We start from the raw sequence: 15577 nt of genomic DNA on the forward strand, positions 1-15577 counted from the left end.
AATTGGTATAGATAAGAGCAGAGCTGCCACCACTTTGCATGGACTGAGTCAAGTAAGACCCTTCTCTCTGACTACAGTTTGGCGAGGTGAGCTGTACGCTGGCCTGAGGAAAACGACAAATGTCTGTGAGAAAAACGGCACATGTTCCAGTCTCATTCCCTGATCCAGATGTGCTAGACGAAATGTCTGCACAAGGGTTTCAAAATCATTTTATATTAAAACATGTGTTTGCAAAGTGTTGAAAGAAGCATTTACACTGGAGGACAGTAGTAAAATCTGTAATAAATGTGTGAGGAGAATTGTTTTGCCTGTAAATGTGTAGTCAGATCTGATAATGTATTCTCAGCTCTCTGCATGAGCTCATTTACCTGCCAGAAGCTTGTCCGTGTCCAGCAGGAAGTTTTTATACATAACAGGCTTTTGCCTGCAATTGAAATAAAAGAAGTTGGGTAATTTTTCTCTTGAATTGAGTCTTGCAGGAAGTGCAGTGAACACACCTGCCTGTGTGGCAGATGATCAGCAGTAATAGCGTCTAATTACGACGCTGGTATTCAACTGCTAAATGTCAGCACATGAGTGACCTGGATACTGACCTCATTCACCTGCTTCCATTGTACCTGCCACTGTGATAAGAGCCAGGAAGTGTGTTTGTTTCCGTCTGGGCGATGTCATGTGGTCAGAAAAAGGAAATTGGTTTGAGTTTAATGTTTACTTAGCTCTGCGCAACCATGTCTAATCTAATCGGGATATCTGCAGCTCATTTACATCCAATTTGTCAGCTGAGATGACATCATGTGCAAGGATCACCTTGTCTGTGTCTGCTGCTCTTAAAAAGGGGGCTTTATGTCCAGTTTTTAATGTCAAATGACCAAAGTTAGTGTGAGAAGTACTGGAACGGTGTCTGTGTTAGTGGGCTCGCTGGTAGGCAGATGTCTTCCTGTGCTTGACAGCGTGATCTCTGAGGTCACCGTAAGTGGGGAAACTTGCCGCTTCCTTAATTAAAGTCCTGGCCATTAAAAGTGATGACTGAAAAACCACAGTGAAAGAAGAAGTTAAAAAAAATGTTGTAATATTAAACGTATTGTACTTGTGCCTCGAGTACAGAGGGTGAGTCATGCGAGAGATGTTAGACTGTGTGTATCAGAAAACTAACAATGATACTGTTAATGTTCAGAATGTACCCAGACTGGCTTTGATTAGTTACTAAAGAATAAAATGCAGTATATTAGTTTATTTAATTAATGAGCTGGGTGCTTGAGGTGGTTTAAGTGACTTTGAATGGTTGTTGGTATCAGACGGGCTGGTCTGAGATTTCAGAAACCGTAGATCTGCTGGGACTTTCCCAAATAATCAACTCTGGGTTTACAGAGAGTGATATTAAAAAGAGAAAATTCCCAGTGAGTGACAGAGGCCATGCTGTTTAAGGCAACAATAACTCAAAGTACCACTCGTTACAATCAAGGTCTGCAGAAGAAGAACGTTTCAGACTCTGGAGCAGATGGCTATAGCATCAGAAGACCACACCATGTTCCACTCCTGCTTTGGCACACTTTGGATATTTTGGGACCAAATGAGAATCGTGTAAATCCCACAGCCTACCTGAGTATTGCTGCTGACCACATCCATCCTTGTAAGACCGCAGCGTGCCCATCTTCTGATAACACATCATGTCACAAAGCTCAAACCATCTCAAACTCATTTCCCTAACATGACAATGACTTCTCTGTACTCAAACGGCCTCCACAGTCAGCAGACCTCAGTCGAACAGAGCACCTTTGAGATGTGATGGAACTGGAGATTCACATCAGGGATGTGCGGCCAGCAAATTTGAACCTAAAATCTCTAAAGGAATGTTTCCAGCACCCTGAATCTCTGCCACGGAGAATTAAGGCGATCCTAGTATCATGTAACTAATATAATGGCTACTGTTGTGGAGTAGCTGTAACGGGTACATTTTTACAGCAGATTCGTGAGCTGAAGATTACAGTGGGGGATGTTACTTTGAACATTTCCGGTCTCCTGCTGTATTATTCACCACAGAGGGTTATTATTCATCAAACATTCCTGTTTCTCATGGTATAAAATGAAGACTTCAATACGAAAAGTATTGCAAACACAGACCAATTTCTACCATGACCAATTGGTCTTCTGTGGTTTATCTGATGATGTTTTGGTCGCAAACCATTCAACTCTTCTGTGATCAACTTCATATTCCATAATTCAGATCTGAAATGAGACGCAGAGCAGAATCTGCTGGTCCTTTTGCCTTTAGCTGGAGCGTTTTGTGTTCTTTCTCTGTGGTTTTTCAGCAGATGTGTTTTTGATTTTGCAGTTTCTTTTCAGAATGGGTCACACTATTGGCTGTTTCCATTTATCTTTAAGAGATTGTAAAATCTGGAGTTTCTGCTGCAGTTGTGAACTTTTATCAGTAAAAAGTCGCAGCTCTGAAAGGCGTAAGCTTGTTTGTGAAATCTCAGCGCTGGGCAGCTTTGAGTTGGTGTCGAAACTTTTTTTTTTTTTTTTCTTTAACTGTGGTCATATTGCTCCTGAATGAATGCAAAGGAAGCGCTGAGGTCAGTTTAACACACGCGGGGGTATCTGAGGAGGGAGGATGTTTTTGTAGTGTGTGTTTGTGTGCATGTTCCTCATGTTGTAATGAATCTGACACATGCAAAGTGATTCTCTGTAACACATTTTGTGAGATTTTTGTGCTTTAAAGTTAGTCTCCAGTGACTGCGCTGCAATGTCCTCTAAACTGCAGGAAAGCAAGTGGATGTGTTGTGGTCTGACTTTAGGCATCTTTGGAAAATGACTGTGGAAACCAGTTTGTTGATGGTTCTTGCCTTGGACTTTTTTCATCTATCTTTTTAAACTAGTAAATAGCGCCCTAGTAAATTTGTAAATCCAGTAAATTTATACAAAGTTAGGGAACTTAGGCGTAGTTACAGCAAGTGGTTGGTGCCATGCCCGACTGCGATAGGCTGTCAGAGATCGCTTGGTTTGACCAATGTGCATACCTCCCCGGTTAGATCAAACATAGCTTGGCTTACCTCTTCAAGCAAGCATTAGTGCGATCGCTGTCATACACTTCTTTGACAGATGGCTGGCTCTGCAGAAATCACTAATTAGTAAATATGTGAGAGGACAGTGTGCCACTTCGTCCTAAATTAATCTGCAAAATGCAAAATCACGAAACCTGTGCTTTGCAAGCGTGCATTTGAAAAGCACCTGTCTGTGCGTCAAACTGAAAGTGAGTGCAAAAGACAGCAGAGAGACTCAGACTGGATTATAAGTTATCGTCAGGCACAGTACGAGGCAGCGGTGCCTGATGTGAGCACACCCTGAGCGCATTCAGCTGGTTCTTCCCAGTTCCTTCCTCACAGCGACGAACCCATCAATCCCTCCATTTTCTTTACTGTTAATTAAACAATCGGATGGGGCTGGAAGATCAGGAACCTTCTTGCTGTGAGCTGACAGTGCTGACCGCCACCCCACAGCTTATTAATTTAATACTGGTGTTGGATCAGGACTGTCGGCAGTACTATAACAGAGGTGGTGAAGTTGGATCGGTGCATCGTTGGCAGCCAGGATCAGATTATCAGATTTAGCTCTCTGGAAACTTTGAGTTCAACATGGTGTACATCTGTGAGGAGAGTCTCACCTGACTCAGAGTCTGTGTGATGATCTGCTCTGCTCCCATCAGATACTAATTACATAAGCCAGGTAGGAAAATCCCAAGTGTGGGATCGATGTGAGGGGTTAAAGGGTTCAAACTCCAAAAGCAAACATTCACCTCTCAATCATTGACCTCAAACATGCGTCTCTCAGCACTGCTGCTCACTTTAGCATTAGTTGGGGCAGAAGTGCAGCCCACCAGGGGGGCTGATCGGGCTCAGTGATTGGCTTTGCAAAAGTATTAAATAAGGAAAGAGCAGGATTTTAGATTTGAAACAATGAGTTGCAAACCACAATGAAAATGCATGAATTTATGGGCCAGGGCACTAACAGAGGACTTTATTAATCACGACTCTATTTTCCTGGTTAAATAAAAACTTAATAATACTACACAAATGTAAGATAAGCCCTGTGACGTGTTTCTTTGTAGGGAAAGCAATCTGAGTGTGAGAATACGAGTGAGCAGTGATTTTAAAAGTAATCAGTAAAATCTTACATTTTTAATCTTTCCAGCCAGTCAGTGGATCTAACCATCAGTCAACATTGATGTAGACTTCTGAAAGATGAGCTCAATCAGCAGTTATTGTCCTTTATTAGCAGCAGATAAATGGATAAAGTAATACGTGCTGATGAATTTCATGCCACCTGTGCCAGTCGCGGTGCTGCAAAGCTTTTATGTGAGGTTATTAGACTGGAAGACAGGGGAGTCAGGTGGCCTTAAACAGCTGCTGCAGGAGGGTGTTAAATTAAAGGAATTAATGATTAATTTATGAAGACTGCAGTTTGGTCTCCTGCAGTGACCTCTGGATATTCAAAGCGAGCAGCAGAAAGTTTGACCTGAGCTCCTCTTTGGATAAAAAAAACAAATAATAAAGAGTTCAAAGGTCTCAGAAAGAGAGCAGGGAACAGAGTGTTGTCCATGAGCCAATTTCATACCATTTAAACGGATTCAGTGCTCACTCAGGTAACATAAGCACAGTTTTATTAATGGACAGCCACGATTTGGTGAGTTTTGTTTTCATATTTTGCATTGAGCACTGATTTTTAACAAGTGGATGAATGAAACTCCCACTCGCTCTCACTCGCTCTGACAACCTTGGCCCTCTCTGCGCTGCATCCTGTTGTTTCCTGTGCGAGGTGACAGAGACGAGCGGATGCCGGGGAAAACACTCGCAGCTGTTTGCCTTCACGTTTCCCATCAGCACATTTTACCGCCGTCCCTCCAGGCTAATTGCACACACACGGCAAGCACGACCGAGAGTTTTATTGGAGCAGCGGAAGACAGCAGCGGTTTTATCTGTTTGTGCTCTTCACGTCGCTACCGGCCCAAATGTTTTCATCTCCTTCTGCTAGGTGTGACGCAAACAGCAGTTGCTGTGACTTTTTATTTTTTCTGTTTGGTCCAGAAGTTTCTGGGCGGTGACACAATTTTTAGTTTTCTGCCTGTCGATGACGACAGCAGCAACGGGTTAAACAAAAACACTGTTTCGGCCATCATCAAGTTACAGCCTTTTCTACACACAGCCCTCTCTCGTCAAGCACTGAGATGTAATTGGATACATAAACATGATCTTAAGCAGCTGTTTTATTGACCAGGATTATTTTTAAAGGTTCTGTTTCTTCATCTATAACAAGCAACCAATCGCAGTGAAGTGCTCGTAGTGCAGGTGCGCGTCATCCTTCTATGCTTTGGTTTCAAACACAGTCTTCTTTTTAGGTAATGTGCAGATGTTTTATGCAGAAACATTTCTCTTTTAGCTTTTGTATTTGCTTCAAGGCTTTTGGCACAGCAAACCTTTATTTTCCTTCAATATAAAGGCGGGTCTTTAATGTAATCTTTCAGAAAGGCTCAGGAGGAAAAACAGAGGTGAAGCTGAAGTGTGACCAGGATGGACAAGATTAGGGATGAGTGAATCAGAGGGGACAGCTCAGAATGAGAGGTTTGGATATGTGCAGAGGAGGGACGAAGGATGTTAAAGATGGAGGTTCTAGGCAGGAGGGAGACCAAAAAGAAGATTCATGGATGTAGTGAAGGACTAGCAGAGGGTTGAAGTGACAGCAGAGGATGCTGGGAAAGGGTTGGGTGGAGGCAGATGGTCTGCTGTGGCAACTCATAAAGGGAGCAGCTGAAAGAAGAAATGTAACATTAACCTTGTAAAATTGTGCGTGTGGTTTGTGTCATATGTGTCATAGTCTTTAATAAATCAGGAGTTTTGGCTCCACCGTGCTGTCTGGAGGTCAAAGGTTAAAGCTTAGAGCCTGCAGGTTTTGACCTCTGAGACCCTTAATGACCAAAATCAGACTGTGGAGTTTGGTGATAGCATCAGAGAAGAGTTAGGAAAAATTACTGTGTGTGTGTGTGTGTGTGTGTGTGTGTGTAAACCCGGTTAATGGAGGATTACCCATAAAGAGAGGATCAGTGTGTATTAAACACACACTCTGGTGCATTAACGGTCCTCTCAGTGCGCTTCTCTGCTCACCTCAGAGCAAACGTCAGCTGACGGCTCTATATCCAACACAATTGGATGGAGACCAAATGCATCGTCATGGCAGCTGATCTGAAGTGTTTTCACTTCTGGTTCAGACCTCACCCAGTCCGCTTCCTGCTTTAGTCCTGCTTTCAGAGGTTTCTTTGGTCCAGGTGATTTTCTGAAAGTTTTTTTAAGATAAAAATAAAAAGTTGAAATGCTTCATTCGGTTTGATTAAAGGGGCCTCTATCTCCTGTTCAAGTAAGTTCGTATTAAACATGGTTTCATATGACGTATGATTAATGCCTATGAGGTGAAAGTAGAGTTGGTGTATTTTCCAGGGAGAAAATAAAACGTTAATGTGTGAAAACGTCATTCTTAGGCAGGATGGGAGAGGAAGATGTGAGGTTATTTCAAAGCTGAGAGTGTGCATGACATGTTGCTGATGGCATCTGATTATGTTATATTGTGAATTGTCTTTTATAAAAACATGCCGGACAGGAAGTGCACGTCCATGGTAAAATTTACATGCAGCCCGGGGCGTCCATTGTCATAGAATAGAATAGAATTAGAATAGAATTCAACTTTATTGTCATTGCACATGCACAGGTACAGGGCAACGAAATGCAGTTTGCATCCATCCAGAAGTGCTTAGTGATATAGATATATTACAATATATATTAGCAATAATATAGATATGTAAGTATATTACAGAAATGGGTCTATTATGTTATAATGTACACGGTATGAAGTATGTTGTGAATATTCTATAACTATATGTACAGGCTGTAGTGAGTACAAGCTATGTACAGGATATGAACAGGATATAAATATGAAAAACTATACAGAATATGAAATAAATAACTTTACAGGAATCTGAGATATACAGCTATACAGAAATGGGAACTATGCAAGTTGTAAACAGTTGTAGGGTTAAAAATTATCGTATGTACAGAATGATTGTTTACACAGGGCTATACAGTAGTGCAGTTAAGGTAAGTGAGGGTGTGGATAATTTCTACAGAGGCTATATAAAGTGCTAGTGGTTGTGAGTGGTGGTTCAGTCCATGTTATTATTGTGTTTGAGGGTACAGTTGTCCATTGTGGGTGTGTGTATGTTCAGTCCATGAGTTTAACGTGGGTCAGATGTCAGGAGGCAGAGTTCAGGAGTCTGACAGCTGTGGGGAAGAAGCTGTTCTGGTACCTGGTGGTCTTAGTCCGGAGGCTCCTGTGGCGCCTCCCAGAGGGCAGGAGGGTGAAGAGTCCATGTGATGGGTGACTGGGGTCTCTGATGATTTTCCCAGCCCTTTTCAGACACCGCTTCCTGTAGATGTCTTTTATGGCAGGAAGTGGTGCTCCGGCGATGCGCTGGGCAGTTTTCACGACCCTCTGCAACGCCTTCCGGTCCGAGGCAGAGCAGTTCCCGTACCAGACTGTTATACAGTTGGTCAGGATGCTCTCGATGGTGCAGCGATAGAAGTTCACCAGGATGTCTGAGGACAGGTGGTTCTTCCTCAGAGTCCTCAAGAAGAAGAGGCACTGGTGAGCCTTCTTGACCAGCTTGGAGCAGTTGGTCGTCCAGGTGAGATCCTCGGAGATGTGGACTCCCAGGAACTTGAAGCTGCTCACACGCTCCACAGCCGTCCCCTTAATGTGGATGGGTGGATGTGGGTCAGCATTCCTCCTGTAGTCCACGATGAGCTCCTTGGTCTTCTCGGTGTTAAGCAGCAGGTTGTTTGTGTCGCACCACTCAGCCAGACGATCCACCTCCTCCCTGTAGGCGGCCTCATCGTTGTCACTGATGAGGCCAATCACCGTGGTGTCATCTGCAAACTTAATGATGGTGTTGGAACCATCAGCAGGTCTGCAGTCGTGGGTGAAGAGGGAGTAGAGGAAAGGGCTCATCACACAGCCTTGTGGTACACCGGTGTTCATTGTGATGGTAGATGAGCAGTGGTTATCCAGCCGGACATGTTGGGGGCGGTTGGTCAGGAAGTCCAGTAACCATTTGCAGATGAGGGAACTGATGCCCAGGTCTGTCAGTTTCCTGATGAGTTGTGAGGGGTGGATTGTATTGAATGCTGAACTGAAGTCTATAAACAGCATTCTGGTGTAGGTGTTGTTGTTGTCCAGGTGTGAGAGGACAGAGTGCAGTGCGATGGAGACTGCATCCTCTGTGCTCCTGTTCTGGCGGTATGCGAATTGGTGGGGGTCCAGGGTGGGGGGGAGACAGGATTTGAAGTGTGCTAGGACCAGCTGCTCTAAGCACTTAGTGATGATGGGGGTGAGTGCTACTGGGCGGTAGTCATTGAGGCAAGATGGGTTGGAGTTTTTGGGTATCGGGACGATGGAGGTGGATTTGAAGCAGGCCGGTACCACAGTGTGGGCCAAGGACAGGTTGAATATGTCTGTCAGCACTCCTGCAAGCTCCTCAGAACACGCTCTGAGAACACGCCCGGGGATGCCATCGGGACCTGCAGCCTTGTGGACATTGATCCTGCTCAGCACCGCTCCTAGGTCATAGGTTAGCAGTCATCAATTTGAATATAAGCTGATGATGCTCTATAGTGTCAGAGTCCACCTTTATATACTGGCCCACAGGCTGTTATCTCATTCAACATCTGGCCGAATATTCTTGTATTCAGGTGGCAAAATCAATAAGGAACAGCAATGCAGACACGGAGGAGGAGCTGACACATGCCCAGCAGAAGTTCACGACCTTTTCACTTATTGTTTTTATAATAGTAAAGATTTTCTCTGCTTTCTATATCTAAACTGTAAATTTAGCGTAGATATTTGCTCAGTCTTTCGACACACTTTTTTGTCACGGTTAGAGCTACAGCTCACTCCTCATTGATGCAGAATTCCAAAATAAAAGCTTGGTACCTTCCATGATAGAGGCTACGCTTGCTTCAGCTAAGTTGATGAACTTGTCCAGTGTGAGGTAACTGCAGTTGAAACCAAGATTCAAACCGTGAATCATGCAGGAGGAGTGCTTCTGCATGACAATAAAACAACTAAACATATAAAGCCATAAATGTGCAGAAATGTTCTTTTTTTAAATTGGTTTTATGTATTAAATCAATATTGATGTAGAGAGGAGCACTTTGTCTAATCTAATGATGCTTTGTCATGTTTAAAGAATGAATGTGCAACTGAAACCTGTTCTGCTGATTAAAGAAACAACATCAGGCCAGCTGAGTGACTGCAGCATCATCCTCCATGCCCTCTAGACACAATTTTATTTCCTCCTATTGGACAACGAGCTAAAGCAGAGCTCTTATAACACAATCCAAACCTACTTAGCTTCAACTTTAGAAAGTAATAACTGATCAGTAACAGTTATTTTGTCTTGTTTTTTTTCCTTTAATCAGAGTTGAGTGGTTGACCATTGAAGAAAACAAATATCGCCTTCGATGGTCCAAAACCCTGCAGCTCTCCACTAGCACATAAAAGCATGACCACACATCACTCATACTAGAATCCTGTCAGTGTTACAACTGCTTTTAATATTTTATTGCTTGCTTTTAAGTCATTGCATGGGTTTCAGCCTCCTTACCTCTCTGCCCTTTTAACTTTAAGTGCTTCCACGGGAATGCTGAGGATGAGGTGCCCCTGGTTGTCCAAGGTTAGGGCCTCGGTGGTTGCAGCAACTGTATCGAGGAATAAACTGCCCCTGACTCCAGCAGACAAGTTTAAAAACAGTTTTTAAATGAAATTTTTTGACAGCAAGTACAAAGAGCCACAAAAGGATCAGGGTTGCAATGTTTTCGGAGGATGTGCCCATCACAAATAGGCCAGCATGAGCTGAGTTTCATCTCCTGTGAGAACTCAGACACCAAATAGTTTCTACAGCTTTTTGTTGTTGTTGTTGTTGTTGTTTATCGTGTCCCTGATCAGACCGTCCTGTTCCCGTGTTTCTGACTGTCAGCATCTCTCTTTTTTTGAGAGGCAGTGTGTAGCCGCACGGCGAATGACTGCAGGGTATTAGTGACGAGACCTCAGCCATAATTCATGATGCACTTTGTGTGTGTGTGTCTGTGTGTGTGTGTGTGTGTGTGTGTTACATCTAACGTGATCCACGCAGCTTGTGCCTCGTCACCTGTTGGGTTGTTTCCTGCTGTCACAGCGGCCTGCAGGATCCACACTGCATGCTTTCTGCACGCTGCTAACATCCTGCTCAGCTCAGCAGGAAGCTGCTCCACCTGCTCCGTCTGCAGGCTGCAGAAGCTGCTGAACTCCAAATCCACTGCACACACACTTTATCACAAAAACACACACACCCTTCACAAAGCTGCAAGAGCACAAACTCTTCAAATTAGCTCCTTATTTCCTCACTAATCAAGTTACTTAGAAGATTTGAGATGGACTTTTATTCACCCGCGTGAATTATGATATAAATAAAAAGGAAAATTAAAAACACCATATATAGTGTGTATATAGTGTTTTAAATACACTATACAGGCAATTAGGAGAAACACCATGTACATCTTTACTTATTGCAGGACCAGCTGTGAGTGAAGTCTGGGTGCCGTTAAGTACAGTTTGTGCTCTCAAAAGCAGGAAAACCTCATGTATCAAAATGGCCAGCAGTGAGGTATATACGCTGTATGGTTAAGGAAATAAAACCTGCCAAACCACTGCCACGTTTCCTTTAAATGAAGTCTTTACTTATAGATGTCGTGTCGCAGAGAAGTTAATGTCATTATTTCTCAGGAATTGTGCAGAAAATAACAAAAAGGAAACGGAGAAAGTCGTGAGAGGTAGTGAGAAGTTCCATTTTTACATGTGTTGGTGTTTCTTTGTAACTTATATTGATTTCATACAAATGTATAGGCGTGTCTTTATTAAGCCAGTATGCATTTATTTAAACTTCAAACCTGGCAAAAAACTCATATCTTGCATGGTTGGAACAAGGTCCAAGTAGAGCTTCAACGTGCAACAAGAAATGGGAGTGAGACAAAACATTTTTTGAGCATGCAATGTATTGAAAACAACACTTAAACTGAAACAGGGTGTTTTACAGCTGATCAGAAGTTTAGGACCACATGTCCTTAAAAGGCAAAATCTGTGCAAAAAAATTTCATTTTCTCTCAGGTGGTCACACTGTCATGATGTTCTGATGGCAAAGGCAAATAAACGTTTCCTTTTTGAACATGGTCGGGTTGTTGAACCACATAAGCAGGGTCTCTCACAGCATGCTGTCACTGCTGAGGTGGGATTCGGTAAGACAGCCATTTGGAATTTCTTAAATGATCCCGAGGGTTATGGAACAAAAAAGTCAAGGAAACCCCCCCAAAATTTTTACCAGCACTGAGCTGGAGGATCCAATTGGCTGTCTGTCAAGACACTGGACAATCCTCGCCCCAAATTAAGGACGTTAGTGGTGCTGACTGCGGCCTAATAACTATCAGACGGCATCTGAGACTGAAGGGCTTCAAAAACAAAAAACGTCTTCAAAGGCCTCGTCTCCTTAACGCCACAGAACTGACTGTTTGGACTTTGCAAGAGAGCACCAAACATGGGACATTGAAAGGTGGAAGAAAGGTTTTTTGTTTGTTTTTTTTCCTCATGAGAAAAGTTTAACCTGGATGGTCCTGACAGTTTCCAACGTTACTGGCATGACAAGCAGATCCCACCTGAGATGTTTTCTATGCGCCACAGTGGAGGGGGCGCCATAATGGTCTGGGGTTCTTTTTCCTTCAGTGGAACAATGAAGGGACGTCATACGCCCACTGGCTATGTCCAGATGTTGCAGAGAGCATCCCTCATGTCTGAGAGCCCTTGTCTGAGTGGTAACGACTGGGTTTTTTTTAACAGGACAACGCTACAGTACACAGTGACTACAGGAGGAGGGACTTCTTCCAGGAGAATAACATCGCTCTTTTGGACCATCATGTTTGTTCTCCTGATCTAAATCCAATTGAGAACCTTTGGCGATGGATGGCAAGGGTAGTTAAAAAAATGGACAACAGTTCCAGACAGTCTTCACAACTTGGAGAAATGTTCCCACTCGCTTCTTTGAAGCGCTTGCATTAAGCATGCCGCAACAAATTTTTGAAGTGATCAACAAAAACGGTGGAGCTACTCATTACTGAGTTCATGGTTGGAACTTTGATTTCTGCTTTGAAGGGTTTATGGGTTTTTTGGAGGTGTGTTCCTAAACTTCTGATCAGCTGTAAAACAGCCTGTTTCAGTTTAAGTGTTGTTTTCAATACATTGCATGCTCAAAAAATGTTTTGTCTCACTCCCATTTCTTCTTGTTGCATGCTGAAGCTCTACTTGGAACCTTGTTAAGATCCAACCATGCAAAATATGATTTGTTTGCCATTTTTCAGGTGGTCTAAAACTTTTGATCAGGACTGTATATCGGATGAAGGGTTTAGGAGTTTCATCTCCTTTACATGTGCCACCCTCTTTTTTTAAATGGACCAAAGGTAATTGGACAGTTTACTCAAAGGCTATTTACTGGGCAGGTGTGGGCAATTCCTTCGTTATGTCATTATCACTTAAGCAGATAAAAGGTCTGGAGCTGATCTGAGGTGTGATGCTTGCATTTGGAAGATGTTGCTGTGAACAGACAACATGCTGTCAAAGGAACTCTCCATGCAGGTGAAACAAGCCATCCTTAATATGCGAAAACAGGAAAAAAAAACAAAAACACTCCTTTTCCACTCCTGCTATTGTAGCAGGAGTGGCAAAATCTACAGTTTGGTGCATCCCGAGAAAGAAAGAAAGCACTAATGAACTCAGAAATACAAATAGACCTGGACGCCCACCAAGGACAGCAGTGGTGGATGATCGCAGAATCATTTCCACAGTAAAGAGACAAACCTCATCACGACAGCGGTGTGGTGTTAATGTGTTCAAGACTTCAGGCTGTCATTAGCAGCAGAGGGATTTCAACCAAGTATTAAAAATTAACATTTTGTTTTCAGTTAGTTAGGGTGTCCAGTTACTTTGAGCCCGTGAAATGAAGAGATAGTGTTTAAAAAAAACAAAAAAAACCGCTTTAGTTTCTCACATTTTTATGTATTTGAATCGCTTTCTTCAACCCACTGAATTAAAGCTGAAAGTCTGCACTTCAGACTGAGTTGTTTCATTCAAAATTAATTGAAGTAATGTACATAACCAAAATTAGAAAAAAAAAGTTGTCTCTGTCCAAATATTTAAGTTAAGTTTACTGCTAAAACCAGGATTTTTATTTATTCATTCATTGCTTGTCTTAGGCACCATCTGAATGATAAGTGGAGTAACAGGCCAAACAGGCCTAGTTCCAGCTCCTAATTTTCATTCTTGGACTCTACTAGGGTAGCTTTGCATGATTCACGCTTCAGAATAATTCCTATTTATCTAATATGGGTCTGAAATGAGCCCCTTTCAGCCAGTTTTATTCTGATTAGCAGGTGGGTGGGACTTCTGTACCTAAGGTGACCAATCAGAAAGGAGTTCATGGTCCCACAAATGTCTCTTTGCGTACATGTTACCGTTTATCCAACAAGCAGAGAGAAGTTATAACCCACGCAGTTCTCAAAAGTCCAGACTGTGCATTGCTGGAAGCAGATGACGTATGCGTCTGCCTGATGCTGATTGGTTGACAAGGGGGCCTGAATAACGGTCACCAGGCGTGAAAGAAGCATGAAACGAATTTCTCCATTGACTGCGGAGCTCTCTGCAGGTAAACAGGTCATCCCCTGCTGAGCCATAAATTCCACCTTTAAGAGATCCGGTCCCACTGACATCCAGAGCTAAGTAGAAAAAACCGTCTGAAACCTAGCATTCAGGGCAGCTTGAAGCCTGAGATATTGTATTTTTAAACTTTCAGACTGTATTTTGATGTATTTTCAAATGTTCTTTAATTATGATGGTGGTGATCAAATGCACATTAATGTAAATATGCACTATTTAGTCCATTTTCCTTATATGGACTAAATGCTCAAATAACAAGTATTGAGAGAAAGTTTTACGAAAGATTATTGGCCTGTCCCCCCTTGCAGAGGCATTGTGCCTCAAGCAAAGCAGCACCGACTCAAACATTAGATTCTCTCTGGGGTTTTTTTTTGGTCTGGGAACTAAACAGAGAAGCGGCTTTGCATTAGACATGGACAGTGACCCAAACGTGGAGCTGTCACCACAACATTTGTAAACTTCCTGTTAAAAGAGAAAAAGGAGCTGTAGCTGCTGAGGAATCTTCATGCTTTTCAGCAGAAAATCTAATTCTTGATTTAATTCTACCTATTTCAGCTGCTGTGGGCTTCTGGTAGTTTCCCAGTGTGGCGTTTCTGTGAATTTGTTTCATCACTTGTTATCTGTTCCTCATACGGAAAGGTTAAGTAATCTTTGACTTTGGAAAGAAGCCGGACCACGACAGGCGATGAGGTCATGATTTTAACAAAAAAAACTTCCATCTAAGTGGAAAAATTGTTGCAGTGAGAATAAACTGATGATAGTTCACTGAAAGGGGTCAAAGGTCAGCAGGCTAGAGCAGCTCTTTTACAGATAGTTCAGCGCGGCTGTAAAACAAATAGAGCACAGAAACTTTGCAATTCAAATAAAAGACGTAAATGTTGGTGTTCTTCTTCCTAATACACTTTAAATTTATATTCAAGGACTAAAATCATATTTACTGATTATCTGGGTTTCCTGCACCAGTTTTAAAGTTCATTCTCTTTTAAACAAAACCTTCTTAGGTGCTTTATTCACTGATGATCTCCTGTTTTGCATGCTAGTGCTCAGAATGGCACAAAATATAAAGACACTAACTACTATCAGTGTATCCCCACACATACACATTACCCAAGTATATTACGAGGCTCATTTTAAATTTGTTATTTTTAAAAATCGGTCTTATTTTTGAAAGACCAGTTGCTGCTAACTGTTCCAAACACTGAGTCAGAACTTTTTGAAAAAAATCCCACAAACGAGACAGGAAGTGGCCCGCCTGAGTGTAAAAAGTGCTTTATTACATGTGTTTATGTCTAAGAGTCGCTATCCATTTATCTCTTTCATCGCACAGATTATGATGAATGAGTCCTCCTCTTCAGTCATACTTGATGGGTTTTCCCCTTGGGCTATAATTTTAAAAACCTACCGCGGGATAAAAGCCGCAGCAGGCGGCAGTGGTGTAATATGTTAGATTGCTTTATTTTGAAAGCTAGCTAGTTCCTAGTTGGAAACGAGTTACCACTAAAAGCTGCCCTAAAGGCTCTGTGTAAATTGAAGCCATTAAGCTAATCTAGCAATATTTCTTGGCCAACAGGGGGCGCCTGCTCTGGTTTAAAAAGACATGAGAGGAAAATGACCTTACTTTTTACTGAGATCAAAAATAAAGTGACCACTTTCCTGATGGCTGCAAGGTCTCGGTCACTAATTTTAAGTCTTATTGAATAAAACGTTTACCTTCTCAGTTTTGGCACTTGGAAAGACAGTAAAG

At 42.5% G+C, this 15577-nt stretch overlaps 1 protein-coding gene across 1 annotated transcript in view; it reads left to right on the forward strand.

Annotated features, from left to right (window-relative positions):
- Positions 1 to 15577, forward strand: part of LOC146559004 (serine/threonine-protein kinase D3-like) — a 44772-nt gene that overhangs the window by 13690 nt on the left and 15505 nt on the right. The window lies entirely within an intron of this gene.

The sequence above is a fragment of the Mchenga conophoros genome, linkage group LG15, assembly GCF_057382185.1.
Source record: "Mchenga conophoros isolate Kocher_MC1m ecotype Shallow Benthic linkage group LG15, M_conophoros_male_GT1.1, whole genome shotgun sequence".
In the NCBI taxonomy this organism is placed as follows: Eukaryota; Metazoa; Chordata; class Actinopteri; order Cichliformes; family Cichlidae; genus Mchenga; species Mchenga conophoros.